This window comes from Pelodiscus sinensis, chromosome 3 (genome assembly GCF_049634645.1).
Source record: "Pelodiscus sinensis isolate JC-2024 chromosome 3, ASM4963464v1, whole genome shotgun sequence".
Taxonomy (NCBI): domain Eukaryota; kingdom Metazoa; phylum Chordata; order Testudines; family Trionychidae; genus Pelodiscus; species Pelodiscus sinensis.
The window spans coordinates 73,410,852-73,426,309 of NC_134713.1; the positions used below are offsets into that span (position 1 = coordinate 73,410,852).

General features: G+C 39.8%; 1 long non-coding RNA gene across 1 annotated transcript in view; it reads right to left on the reverse strand.

The window, feature by feature from the left end:
- Positions 1–11,920, reverse strand: part of LOC102450621 (uncharacterized) — a 53,076-nt gene extending 41,156 nt beyond the window's left edge. The window contains exon 1 of the long non-coding RNA XR_012902307.1: positions 11,855–11,920. This is a non-coding gene — a long non-coding RNA (uncharacterized LOC102450621). The remainder of the gene's footprint in view (positions 1–11,854) is intronic.
- Between the last annotated feature and the right edge of the window lie 3,538 nt (positions 11,921–15,458).

Here is a 15,458-nt window from a genome sequence, read left to right on the forward strand (position 1 = left end):
AAATGAAGCCCGCGAAATTCAAATCCCAGGCTTCATTTGCAAGTGCGGTATGCCTACATTACCCTCCTAGTTCGAACTAGCGGGGTAGTGTAGACATACCCTTTGGCTGTGTCTAGACTAGACCTCTCTGTTGACAGAGAGATGTAGATTAGGTATTTTAACTGATAGTACAGAAGGATCTAATACCTTAACAATCTGCACCTTAGTGTATAAGGCCAAAATGTTACGGTATGTATTTATTATACTAGAGTCTATAATGAAGAGAAACAAAAGCAACAAATATGGGAAAATGTTTAAGTGCCTTTAAGGAAAGTGCAGGTCTGCCAAGAACTATTTAGAAACCATTGTTCTTCATGAAGTTCTCCATTTCGTTGATTATTGGGAATAGGCAGAATGGATAAAGATTTTCAGTACAGTTGCAGCAGGGATGGTGTTGCTCTGTCAGGAAACTGTGGCTAGAGCATTAGTGGGTGCAAATGATGATTGCTCTATTTATTTCAAGGAGCATTGATAATAAATGTTAATTTGCCCACAAGCTTATAGCTGCTGCATTAAAAAGTCTGTGGTTAAAATCACCCTGTCCTGTGGCATATTATGGATCACATTACACCTTTAGGTATGAGAATTGGTACAATAGCCCCTCCAGAGCTTCCCTCTGGAGCTCTCTGAAGTACAGCCTCACCCTATAGGGGTGTGCAACATGTTATCCCTAAGGCTTCTTGGTGCTCTTGCAGATGCTAGCAAAGAAAAACACCTGAATTCAGAATGTAATGAGTTGAAATTTCCATTTATATTTATTTGTGGGGACTCAAGAAGCAGAGGAGTATTCTTCTATTCTCATAATCTCTCATACAAAGTTCACATATAATCTGAATCTATACTATGTGATGGAACACTACACTCATCACTAGAATTGTGCCTCCTTCTGGTTGCCTTAGGGAGTAGCTCATAAGATCAGTGTCCTTTTCCATGGTTGCATGCCATTTTTTCTCTCTCTCTCTCTGGGTCTAGGTCAGGGGTGGGCCAGGCTGGGCCAGACACTTTATCTATCCGCATGTCCATAGGTACAGACACTCACAGCTCCCGTTGGCTGAAGATTGCTGTTCCCAGCAAATGGCAGCTGTGGAAAGCTGTACAGATGAGGACACTGTTTCTTGCAGCTCCTATTAGCTGGAAACAGTGATCCACTCTGGGAGCTGTAAGTGTTAATACTGATATGCTTATAAGAAGCACATGGGATATTTATGGAGAAAATGCAATACACTGCATTTATTGAAACTATAATGGCAAAGCAATGAGCATATGCTTACATAGACAGACAGGCACATACACACATGAGACACACACGAGTCCCACCAATCAATGATATATTTACCAGTCCATGGCCTGTGGCCAACCAGATTGGTCATGGGAGGAGGAGCGGGGGTTCTCAGTCCAGACCAATGCTCTAGTCTTGGCAGGATGTCCCAAAAAAACTTGTGGCAAAGCTGTTCCTTTTTTATAGTAGTTTTCCTTCATTGAAATCAGTACGTTTTGCATCATCATGCTGTTTTTCTGACTGATGATTGTTATGTTCAGTTGTTTCTCTTGCTGCTTATCTTCTTTTTTCTATCATGCTAAGATGGCTTCAATCATGAATATATCTTATCTCAATTGATAGGTGTTTTCCTCCCTTCAGAGCCATCAATCTGCCCACTGCTTGCATGTCGATGGGCATATACAGCAGTCTTCGGAACCTTTACAACTGCCCCTGGTTCTTCTCTAGAATATGTGGTGGTGGTCTTCACATGTATATCTTAACACACGATCCTCATTCACACAAAACAGGGTTAATTTCTTTGTTACGGAGAAGCCTCTTTGTGACAAATATTGCAATATGCACATTGAAACAAGGACATCAAGTTACAATTAAAATAAAATAAACAATCATCATACCCTTTTACTTATTTTACAACACTAATTTTAAAACTTAACAACAACATTATAAGAAACTATTCTTACTTTGGAATCAGCTTTAGACACAATAGTCTGTCTGGTAAACCTTTACCAGTGGTAAGGTAAAGGTAAAGGTCCTTTCAGAAAGGGTGGCTGGAAGAGTACACTGATGCACATTAATTGGCTTAAAACTATATTTAAGCTGCATGGCTAAAGTACCTTTGGACACACAGGTAAGTAAAGCATCCGGCCACCTGCCAGAGGCTAATCCTGGTGAACTGCATCTGGACCATGCAATGCTTATTGCCCTCACCTGGTCAAAAACTTTTTTCTTGCTCCATGAGGAGCTGCTGCCTCTTCAAGATTCAGTCCTCTGACCAGGTCACACACATTTTCCTCTTCTGGTACCAAAGTCTTCCTTCAGCTGTCCTAGGCAGTCTTTTCATTCACATCTTTGCAGAGTGACTCCCCTCCATGGCAAGCAGGGGAGTCCAAGCCCCCCCACTACTCCAGCTTCCAGCTCAGGGACCCTCTAGTCAGCATAAAAGCCTGGTCCCATTCTAGAACATATTCTTTTTTTTCTGAGTCCTTTTCTGCTTCCCTCTTCCCCTGGGTGAGTTAGCATAAACCCACCTCCCTTCTCCCATGGAATGACTGCAGATATTCTCCATTCCCCCCAACTGCTGCCCGTTTCCTGCCTTTGTACCATTACCCCAGCTCATTTCTCCTCATCTGGGCTCCTGCATTCAGTCAGGGGATTGCTTAATTCCCCTCAGATGTGGCATGTTGGGTTAATTGATCTCAATCTGCATTAACCCTTTCAAAAAGCAAAAGAAGTGTAGAATCGACAGTTCATCACCACTCTATTATAAGAAGAGCTAATGTTCCAAAATTTTCAAGAGTGTTCAAGTAAAAAACCTCTACTACCCGTGATCAGATATATTTTAACATTTCACTGATTTTAAAAGAATGTTAACAGGAGTGTGTTCACACAGCTGGTGCAGTAGAGGACTGGGAAAAAGGGTCAGTGAACTTGGGCCACCTACTCCTCACCTTTCCAGGCCTCAATTATCTACTCAGCTGGTGGGGAACAAGTCATTAGATGTTAAAATTCAGCAATGAGAAGTTATGACCATGAAGCTACCTTTCATCAGTGTCAAAAGATAAAACTTGGTAGGGCATATTTTAATATCTTTTCCCTGTAAGCACTGTAAGGCAGCAATTTTACATTTCAATTCTGAATAAATCAGTTATTTTCCTTAAGGACATGCTACCTGCTGAGAGCGTCTGACATTGTACCTCCTTTTCTACAGACTCTGATAGTAGGTATTAAAACTGACCTTATTATACATAAGGTCGAGCCCATTTTCAGAGACTACTGACAGTTTTTGGTTTGTCTGAAAGATTAGAATCTTCCATTTGCCATCTCAAAAGAGAAGAGACCTTTATTAAAGAGTATCTTTCACTGGCTTTTGATACACCGTAGAACAATTAAAAAAAAAACTCCCTGGCATTATTGAGTTCTTATTTCTAGTAGCCTAATGGTAAATGAGGAATGACCTAGAACAGAGGTTTTCAAACTGTGGTCAGCGAGCTCCAGTCATGTGGTCCGTGGATTGTTCCCCATTGGTGCTGTGCTGTTATGATGCTACTAATTAGTACCATGGATTCTGGACCCTGGAGAAGAGGCATGTGAGGTGGTGTCCTTGGGGAGACCAAGGGATCGGTGGGAGAGGGCAGTGGGGTAAGGTGAGGAAAATAGAAAGTAGATGAGTGGGCATCAGGGTGAAAAGATGGGGTGGGGCAATTTTGGGATGTGGAAGGCTACAGGGGCAGAGATTTCCCCCAGGTGCTTGGCTGCAGAAGCTGGGGAAAGTTTGTTTTGCTTTCTAGCCCCAGCTCAAGAGCTACAAGAGCAGGGGTGAGACCCTCCTCCTTCCCAGCCTCAGTTCCGGCTGCAGTGGTGGGGGAGAGAGGGAGAGACCTCCCTCCCAGCATGGTACATTCCATGGTAGGGGAGGGAAACCCCACCATAGGCAGGGGTACTAGGGATGTGGGGATGCCAGTTTCCCAGCTGCCAGCCCTACATGCCAGGAACTCTTCTGCCTCCCACAACTGGGGTCGCAGATGTTGCCCCATGTGCTGAGCACTTTGCTGTTGGCCCTGTGTGCCAGGGTCCTGGTTAATGGCCCCATGTACCAAATGTTCTTTGCCTTGCCCACACCCAGCATCCCATCTGCTGCCCCAGTCTACTAGCCCAGTTGTGTGAAAGAGACACACTCTTCCTTACTAGCCCCGATCTGTGACTGACAGAGTAGGTTATTTAATTGGGCCTCTGGTGCTGTTTTATTTTAGTTCACATTTAATCAAGAAATAAAATTTATGTTTCTTTAAATTAGTATGCTGCTCTACTTCCTACATGGTTTCATTTTTCAGATGTGTTGTGTGGTTTCCAGTAGACACAATTCAAAAATGTAACAGTTATCTCTCCAGCAAGTAGGAGAATGGTCAAACCCCAGAAATTAATTTGTGGTTTAAAGCAGGATATTTAAAAAATTAAAAAAAAAAACAATAAATAATCAAACCAATGATGGTGAGATCAGTGAAAAAGTTCAGATTCAAACGTAAGAGTTCACCAAACAAACACATTCCTGCAATGGAAATTTTGAGTGCAGGCCCCCGTTTACCAGGAACCAGTACAAGCATCAGTAATAAAAATACACTGAACTGCCAAAAACCAGTAAGACAATGCCACCCAAGCTATATTAATTTGGGCTTCATATGGACAGGTGAATAAGATGAACTAAAGCCACAGTGTGTGTTATGCTACATAGTGCAGGCTAACAAAACCCTGAAGCCTGCAAACCTCCAGAGTCATTTGGAAATAAATCATTCCACTTTCAACTTGAATGAGTTGAAAAGGGGAAAGTAACTATGTTTGCTCAGGCAACAGTAAATGTAAAGGCCTTGAAAGTGTCATTTCATACAAGTTTTTGATTGCCAAATTGGGAAAGCCTGACACGGTTAGTGAAGAACTTATAGCACCTGAATCTAAAGGACTTGTGTTTATAGTGTGTGGAGAAACGATGGCAAAGCTGTTAGATCATGTGCCTCTTTCAAATGTCATTGTGTCCCAGAGAATCATAGAATGCTAGGACTGGAAGGGACCTCGAGAGGTCATCGAGTCCAGTCCCCTGCCCTCATGGCAGGACCAAATACTGTCTAGACCATCCCTGATAGACATTTATCTAACCTACTCTTAGATATCTCCACAGATGGAGATTCCACAACCTCCCTGGGCAATTTATTCCAGTGTTTGACTACCCTGACAGTTAGGAACTTTTTCCTAATGTCCAACCTAAACCTCCCTTGCTGCAGTTTAAGCCCATTGCTTCTTGTTCTATCCTCAGAGGCCAAGATGAACAAGTTTTCTCCCTCCTCCCTATGACACCTTTTAGATATCTGAAAACTGCTATCATGTGCCCCCCTCCCCTCCAATCTTCTCTTTTCTAAACTAAACAAACCCAGTTCCTTCAGTCTTCCCTCATAGGTCATGTTCTCTAGACCTTTAATCATTCTCGTTGCTCTTCTCTGGACCCTCTCCAATGTTTCCACATCTTTCTTGAAATGCGGTGCCCAGAACTGAACACAATACTCCAATATTGTGAGAGCTCAAGATATGGCAGCTACTGTATTGTACCATGCAAGCAAGGTAGTAACAAACTTCAACAGGCCTTTATTTGCCAAAGGTGAAACCTCTTTAAAAAGCTGCTGCTGCTGCTCCCCTCTGTAGCTCTCACCCAGGCCTGGCCCATCTCCTCCCCCCTCTTTCCTGTTTCCTGTGCTTCCAGATTCCCAACAGCCAGTGCTCCCAGTTCTAATAATTACAAGCAGCAATTAAACACCACATACTGCTAATCACATTCTTGTGAAATGTGGGAACAACAGTAGGTATTTTGCAGTGCAATTGATTGAGACAAATAATAATGCTGATATTGAGAAGTTCTTTGCATACATCTTGGAAGGGAGAAAACTGGAAGATATTTTGTTTTGTCATTCAATGCCAAGAAGAACAACCTCTAAACAACTTTTCCAGGTACTAGATGAGTTTGTGAAGGGGCTTAGAATTGATTGGCAACACTGAGTGGGAATATGTATTGACAGTACAAGAGTAATGACAGGAAGACACAGTGAGGTAATGGCTCTTGTCCACTAAGTGGTACCTAATCCCCCATGGGTGCACTGTATTGAGAGGTGCTAGATGCCAAGAAAATGGCATGGAAATGAAAAGTGTTTTGGAAATGAAAAGATGTGAAAACTTAATTTCAGAAAAGCTAGATCTAAGAATTCTCAAACTTTTAGTATACTGTGCAATGAAATATTAGTGATCATGTAAAACTTCTTCATACAGATATATGGTGGTTGTCAAGAGGCAAACGACTTACTCTTCTGTTCGAGCTATGTTCAGAAGTAAAGTTCTCTCTAACAGACCATCCATTCCAATTCACAAGTTGTTTAGAAGGTTCATCCCATCTCTAATGTTTGGCTTACTTAGGAACATAAGAACCTCTCTGCTGTATTCACATGCCTAAAAGAGTTAATATTGGGCTGCAGGGAGTGACTATATTGGATGTGTGAGGGTATGTCTAAACTACCCCGCTAGTTCGAACTAGCGGGGGTAATGTAGTCATCCACAGTTGCAAATGAATCCCGGGATTTGAATTTCCTGGGCTTCATTTGCATGAAGCCGGCCGGCGCCATTTTTAAATGCCGGCTAGTTCGAACCCCGTGCCGCGTGGCTACACGTGGCACAGAGTAGCTAGTTCGGATTAGACTTCGTGGAGTGGAACGAGGAGTACAACTAGTTCAGATTAGGAAGCCTAATCCGAACTAGCTACTCGGTGCCACGTGTAGCCGCGCGGCACGGGGTTCGAACTAGCCGGCATTTAAAAATGGCGCCGGCCGGCTTCATGCAAATGAAGCCCGGGAAATTCAAATCCCGGGCTTCATTTGCAACTGTGGATGACTACATTACCCCCGCTAGTTCGAACTAGCAGGGGAGTGTAGACATACCCTGAGACAAAATCAATACAATGATCAATAAAGTTGACTAGTTTGCTCATCATGTAAAAAAGGATGATATCAGTGCATTCCAAACATCTGTCTGAAAATGAAATGTCTCTTGATAAGACAATAAAGAGTGATATTGGAGAACATCTTGTTGTTTTTAAGCAAGAGTTGGCAGATTACTTTCTAGCAGAAGTTGAACCAAACAACTGGATATGTAATTTTTAGTAATTGAAACCCTCTGGTTAATCCAATAAAACACAAAAATGCTTGTTGAAGCTTTCTTGTGATGAAATATTATGGTCAGAATTTAAAAGATGCACCTTAATTCAAAGCAGTGCCTTTTCTGATGCCATTTGTTATTATGTTCCTCTGCAAGACAGGATTTTCCTCACTTACTGCCCTCAAGTCCAAATACAGAAGCAAGATGATGGCTGACCCTGATATATGGCTAAAGCTGAAAAACATTGCACCCAACTTTACTCATAAAAACAGACAAATTGATAACATTAGAAAAGTAAAACTACTGATATTAAAATGTGTGTTGTGTGATTTTATTTGTAAACCAAAAATGTTTATTTTTTATATAGCACTTTTATCCAAAGCACTTTTTGATAGGTAGCTAATAGTACAAGCAGGGCCAGCTTTAGGTGGATGTGGGTCCTAAGGATACCCCCCTGCCCCAGGGCAACCTCCCTGCTATAGGTCCTGCTCCCGCCTCACCTCTTCCTCGAGCCTCCAATTCCTGCTCAATCCTTACTCACCCGTTGCCCCCTCCCTTGAGTAATGCAGTCTGGGGGATTATGGGGCTGGTGCAGTGACAGTAGGGATTGCTCCTCTCCTTCCTATTCACCACATGAATGGCAGGAGCAGGAGAGATCTGGCACCTTGCTCTACCCCAGTGGTTTCCAACCTTTTTACACCCAAGATCACTTTTTAAATCTCAGAACAAGCAAAGATCTACCACCCCATCCGTCCCCCAAGATCCCACCCCTTCCTTGAAGCCCTGCCCTCTCTATTCTCCTCCTCTCCATCCCTTGCTATCCCCAGCCCTTATACACTCTAAACTGCCACTCCCCCCCCCAATTCTTTTGTAGGAAGAGGTTTTTCCAACATTTGGCCTGTCTAGACTGGACCAATTGTCAGAAAAAACCCTTCTTTTGGAAGCCCCCTTATTCCATGTGGAATGAGGAATACAGGGGTTACCAAAAGAGTATGTTTGCTCTTCCACTAAAAAAACAGAAGAACAAATGCATCCCTGGATGTGGAAGAGTTTTTCCAGGATATCTCTGGAATCCTTGAAGCGACAGAGTGGCAGAAATTAGCAGATAGGAAAAAGCAATGAAGAAGGTATAAAAGGAATTGTGTGTGTTGTTGGTTGAGGGGTGTATGTGAATTTTGCTCCTTACTGTTAATTTCTGCTTATGATTTTACTAATCCCATTGCATATAAATTATATGGTTCTATATCACATTTGTATTTGACCCTGAATGTATAATTTTCTGTAAGTCTGGTGGCTATTTATCCTTAGTAACTGCATTTTAAATAAGTGTTGCGTTTCCATTTATTAAAGTTGTATGTTTAAGTGCATTCAGTAGAAGCACTTTTAAGTAAAAATGCCTTGAGGAGACAAGTTAGGCATAGTCAGGTTCAATATCTTTTCCTTCTTAGGATAACTTTATTTCAGGAATCATAAATTATTTCTAATATAAAGACACTGAAGTGATTAAAAACTATATTTGCTTATCATTTATGCTTATGGCTTACTTAGATAATAAGTTATTTTTATTGCTAGTTTGAAACTTTCATATTCTATAAATAATCATTACCTTAAGGGAGTGAATAGTAAGGGAAAATAATAAACACATCATTTCATCTTCTTTTGATTCCTTTAATAAATTTTTCATTAGCCTATATCTTATGGCCTACTTTATAGCACTAAGTCAGACTTTTATTTGATTATAAGGATCCCAATTTGAACTATAGCAAGCCATTTGCCCTTTTTTACCACAGCACTGATGAGTGTACACCCTTTACTATCAATCAAAGGATACTTTTTTACTGGGCCTATCATGAAGCCCAAGACTAAAAACACATATCACAAATCATGTACCTTACTGTTGAGGTATTCCAGGTTTGCAAATATCAAAGCTTAAATTTCAGAAATTCCAAACTGCATCTTAAGAGAAGTGTGCAATGCTAAAATCTGCTCGTAAAGTGTTGTTTTTATTTTTGTTAAGATAGCCATAAGGGATTTTAAAAAGTGGGAATTTGTCTGAAGGCAGGACAAATAATCAAACAGGCACAACTGATTCCATGATATCACAATCCCTCTGCCCTCAGTTGTTTAGCTTTCTAAAAGAGATTCTGGCCCATAACCTCCTATGTGCAGGCAGGAGAAAATATATACCCCAAAGACCACACACACAGGAACTGCTTAAAACCCAGCCTTACACAGAATCCTAGTAGCACTGTTTGAGACAGCATGTGGATTTGAGAGAGCTGTACTTATTTAACAGCCTCTGACTGGAGGAAGACAAATCCAAAGGTGACTTAGCTGGGACGAGTGCTGAAACATAAGTTCTGTATCATCAGACAACAATGAAAAGCTTCTCAGTACTCCATCAAGTGAAGTACCTTCTGGTATCATACATCTTCTGCAAGTTTGACTCAACACTTGCTTGTGTGTGTTTTTCTAACCCTATATAATATAGGCTAAGATGTGACTGTTCTTTACCACCAGTGAGTGACATGGGCCTTCAAAGGAATTTGTGACAAACAAGAGCTGTGACATCATTTGTATGACATCATACATAAGATGTATGTTTTCAAGTGACAACTGTGAATCAAATAGCATAGCTCCTGGCATCTGTTTATAAGCAGTGCAGGGGATTTTGATCATTATGTCATTCTATTTCTTTATGAAGCAGATGCAACAAGAACAGGTCCAGATGTGGAAATGTGCACATCTCACAGGAAATGTGGAACCCCAGTATATCTGAAAGAAATCCTCTTGTTTCAACAGATTTATCCCAGTTTTACTGTAAAGTATACACAACCACTAATGCACAGAGACTGTTTCACCTGTCTTGTTGGCCAGAATAGAAGGATAGTCTGTTTTGTACTATAAACATAAAAGACCTAGGTTCATGTCCTTACTAATATGACGGTAAATACATTAAATATTGTATGACACCCATGGAGAGGGTTGTAGAAGTACTTAAAATAGATTTTTAGTATCAAAACATTTAGTACTTATCTCTCATGTTACTGTGTTTCTGCTCTATAGATGCATACAACAGCTTAGTGAATATAAACATCTTTTCATCATAAGAGAAGTGGAGTTTGCAAGTTTGTAAGTGCCAAGGACAATTTTTTCCCCTCAGTGTTACTTCATGGCTGTTTTCAAAGAGTCTTTGTTAAATTTAGGTACAAGTGATCATGACTTGATCACATTTATAATGCGCAAGCAGAGTAACTATATATGCTTGGTGTGTCAATAGAACCAATTAAAAAAAATAATCTTAAAAGAATAATCAGCTGAGAATAATTTACAAACACAAGATTAGATATCTAAAAACCATAATCCTAAAACTGAGGAAGAATATTATACTATTTAAAAACTGACCTGGGTTCTATGGGAAGCAAAGACAGGTGTGTGTGTGTGGGGGGGGGGGGGGGGGGAAGGAGCAGAAACAAACAAAAGGGAATTTAGAACAATAAGAAGGAGGGCTTTCTTTAAAAAAAAAATAGTAGCAATAAAAAGAATCCTGACAATAGTACTGATCCATTGCCACTTTCATTACATTGGAAGTGGTAGAATTAGCAGCAGAGAGCAGATAGCCACCACAGGCTCCGGGGTGCATGGTAGTGGAGGAGAGGGGTGCCTCGCTCTGTGCCATCAAAAAGGACAGTCAGCCCTTAGTGCTTCCCAGATCACAATGCCCTCCCCACCACACACACAGCCCTCAGAGCCAGACGGATTGGCACTCCAATACTCCCATGGCAATTCAAAGAGGTCCAGGACCTCTGGGCCTCTTTGACTATCCAGGCTCTGGGGCAATTGCTTTCTTTGCCCACCCCCTCCTCTGTTAGTGGGCCTGATTATCAGTAATTAGGCATAAATATTTAATAAATATTTGTTATGTATTCGGAGTGAAACAGGCAATATATTTTTATCATATGTTGATAACACTATTCCTATTCTGTTAGTATCTCTGGAGAACATTAAGTAGAAGTTACTAATGTTAGACATTTTAAAATCAGCAGTTCTAGATAACTTGCATTCAAGAGTTTAAAGAGAGTCGGCTAAAGGAGCTTATTGGCCTGTTAATGTTGATTTTCAGTAAGTCTTGGAGCAGTGGGGAAAAAAAAGTTAATGTGCATATATATTTGTAAAAAAGGACAAATAGGATGACATAGAGAGCTCATCATCTAATAAACCATCTTGTTAGTTTTTAAAGTGCTACATAGTCCTGTATTTTGTTTCATAGATAGGCCTGTCAGCCTGACATTGATCCCTGGTAAGATAATGGAGCTGCTGGTATAGGACTCAATAAAGAATTAGAGAAGGATAAAGTATTTAATATAAATCAATAAACTTTTATGGAAAATAGATACTGTGAAATTAGCGTGACTTTTTTTTTATAAGATTACAAATTTGGTTGATAAAGGTAATAGTATTGATGTCCTATACTAAGGTTTCTCTAAGGCATTTGACTTGATACCACAAGCCATTTTTACAATAAAAATAGAACAATGTAAAATTAATGTGTGATACAATACTAATTAAATGGATTAAATACTGACTAACTAATAAATCTGAAAATGCAAACAAAGAATAATCACCAACCTTGTGTGTTTCCAGTGAGGCCAGGAAGCTCTGGCACTAAGCTCTGTAACATTTTTAGCAGTGATCTGGAAGAAAACAAAATTATCACTGTTTGCATATGATTCAGAAGTTGGAGGATTGGTAAATAATGAAGTGGAGAGGTCAGTGATTCAGAGTAATCTAGATATTTGCTAAACTGAGTGCAAACAATCTATACATTATTTAACACCACTAACTATACAAGTATACATCAAAACAATATTGTGGGCTATATTTACAGAATGGAAGATTCTATTCTGGGAAGTAGTGTCTCTGAAATAAAAAGATATTGAGGTTATGGTGGATAATTAGCTGAACAAGAGCTGGAATACTATGTCCAGTTCTGATGCCCATAATTCAAGAAGAATATTGGAAAAATTGGAGCGGGTTCAGAGACGATCCACAATAATGATTGAACTAGTAGATAATGTGTCTTATAGTGATTGAATCCTTTGAGTCTATCTATTTATCTTAAAACAAGATTAAGGGATTACTTGATCATAGTCTATATATAACCCACACATAATGATAGAAAAGTAGCTGTAGCAAAATACAGGACTATGTAGCACTTAAAAGATTAACAAGATGGTTTATTAGATGATGAACTTTCGTGGGCCAGACCCACTTCCTCAGATCAAATAGTGGAAGAAAATAGGCACACTATTTGATCTGAGGAAGTGGGTCTGGCCCACGAAAGCTCATCATCTAATAAACCATCTTGTTAGTCTTTTAAGTGCTACATAGTCCTGTATTTTGCTTCAGCTACACCAGACTAACACGGCTACATTTCTATCATTATGTGTGGGTTATATATAGACTATGATCAAGTAATCCCTTAATCTTGTTTTAAGATAAATAGATAGACTCAAAGGATTCAATCACTATCAGACACATTATCTACTAGTTTAAAGTGCTACATAGTCCTGTATTCCACACATAATGGACTCTCAATCTAACAAGGAAAGGTATAGCTGGATCTACTAGCTAGAAGCTGAAGTTATAGAAATTCAGATTAGAATTAAAGCACCTTTTTTATTGGTAAGAATAACCAACCACTGGAACAATTTACCAAGAGTTGTTAGTGATGGAGAATGCACCACAGACATTTAATTACATTTGATTTTTTTTTGTAACATCATATCTTGAAAGTATTTCAATGAAGTTCTATGGGCTGTGGTATAGTGGTAGTAAGAGTAGATGAAAATAGTCCCTTCTAACTTTAGAATCTACTTTGTGAAAAAACAGTAGATACACAATATGTGGCAGTAGCTGCTACACACAGTCCTTTATTTTTTTGAGTAACTGTGTAACTCAAGCATAAGGAAAAGCTATCGATTGCTTTCTGTTCCACAGTGGCACTACTACTTGAGGAAAGTCCATTTAGGATACAAAAATAGGGGATTCTATACCTGCTGAAAGCAGTGCTCTGTCTCAAACATAAATATGCTGGCTATTCTCTGCCATTATAGGAAATGTCCTCTACATAATTTATTGTCTTATGCTTACAGGCGATAAGATACAGTGAAACAGCACAGCATTTCTAGCATAATCCAAAGAGACTACAGCTAACAAATACCAACCTTTCACATGCATTTTTATTATTATCATCCAATAGCAGTAACAACCTTCAGACAGCAACATAACTAGAGACAAGAGTTACAGTACAAACCTGTTCTTTTGGTAGGAAAAGCTCTTAACATCACTAGTTATCTTATGGTAATTGTACAAAAGTCTCTGCTTGCCTGTAGCAATGTCACACATGCACCTCTGCCCAAGTATGCTTAATCAGCCATTGTTTTGGATAACTCGGGGACAAATTGCACTTCTCATCCCAACAGGCATACAAGATGTCCTCATTATAATCTGTAAGAAACACCATTCTCTGCAGAATAGGCAAAAGAAAAGCTCATCCAATTACCTCATTAGAGTACCCATCCATACCACTTGTGTCTTCTATAAAGTAACTAGGAAGGCCTTATTGACCCATCTCCACTGCTCTAATTCGGTTACACGGACTCATGAAAAGGAGGATCCCAGAGGCAGAAAAGCCATCTGCACTTTTTTAGAGAGAAATTTTATTTTGAGGGATAAATTCAATGCTGCGTATTCCAAGATGTTCAGTATAGAAGGTACAGTCCAAAAGAAAGATGAAGGGGTATTTTGGTAATTTTTAACTACATAGTTTTTGTCTGTCCAGGCTGACATGTAGGGTAGAGTAGACTGTGAGGGGGAAAGTAGCAGAGGCCCACTTACATCACATCTGTGCTGCTTCTGCATCAGGAGGAATCCTGCCCTTTTACCAGAGCTGGCAGAAGATTGGTAGGGTGAAAACCAGATAGTATAGTAGAAGCAAAATGCAGGACAATGTAGCACTTTAAAGACTAACAAGATGGTTTATTAGATGATGAGCTTTCGTGGGCCAGACCCACTTCCTCAGATCAAATAGTGGAAGAAAATAGTCACAACCATATATACCAAAGGATACAATTAAAAAAATGAACAAATATGAAAAGGACAAATCACATTGCAGAACAGAAGGGGGATGCGGGGGGGGGGGGGGAAGGGGGAGGAAGGAAGGTAAGTGTCTGTGAATTGCTGATATTAAAGGTAGGGAGAGTGGGATGTTTGTGAGTTAATGGTATTAGAGGTGATAATTAGGGAAACTGTCTTGGTAATGGGTGAGATAGTTCAAATTCTTGTTAAGTCCTTGTTGGCAAGTGTCGAATTTTAACATGAATGACAGTTCAGAGGATTCCCTTTCAAGTGCAGATGTAAAAGGTCTTTGTAGCAGAATGCAGGTGGCTAAGTCATTTAGAGCGTGTCCTTTCTGGTTAAAGTGGCAAGAAACTGTTTTCTCTTTGTGATCTTGTCTGATATCTGTTTTGTGGGCATTAATCCTTTGGCGAAGTGTCTGAGATGTTTGTCCAATGTACATAGCAGACGAAGACTTTCGGCACATGATAGTATAGTAATGACCATAGTGTAAAAATATATAGAGACCAGAGCTGCGCATGCAATGCTGACTTCTGCACATGCACAATCATTCAGAAATTTATTAGTGATCCCTTTTTTCAGACCACATTTTCCAAACCCCATTCCCACTCCAGCCAAAGATTGGCAATCCACCTCATGTGTTGCAGTCACAGTTTAAGATCCTCAGCAGACATATAACTCACTGTAATTGTGGATACAAGCATCTTTCGGTGATGCAAACCCTTTTAAATATAAACAAATACAGTGACATCAAATCAAACCAGTCATAATATTGTACTCTTGTAAATTGGATTAAGTTAGCCTAAGATCCTGGTTTTGTGTATGGGCACATCTACACTGTGGTGCTATTTCAAGATACTTCCAGTATCCCAAAATACCTATTCTGCATCTTAACAGTGCACTTGTTATTTCAAAATACCTTTCAAAATAATGGGTATGCTATTTCAACATCCCAGTAAAACTCATTCTGCAAGGATTAAGGGATGTTTTGTAATAGCAGTTTATTTCAAATTTTGGTGCTGTGTAGACAGTACCAAATTGCAAAATAAGCTATTTTAAAATTAACTCGAAATAAGCTATGCAATTTGCATAG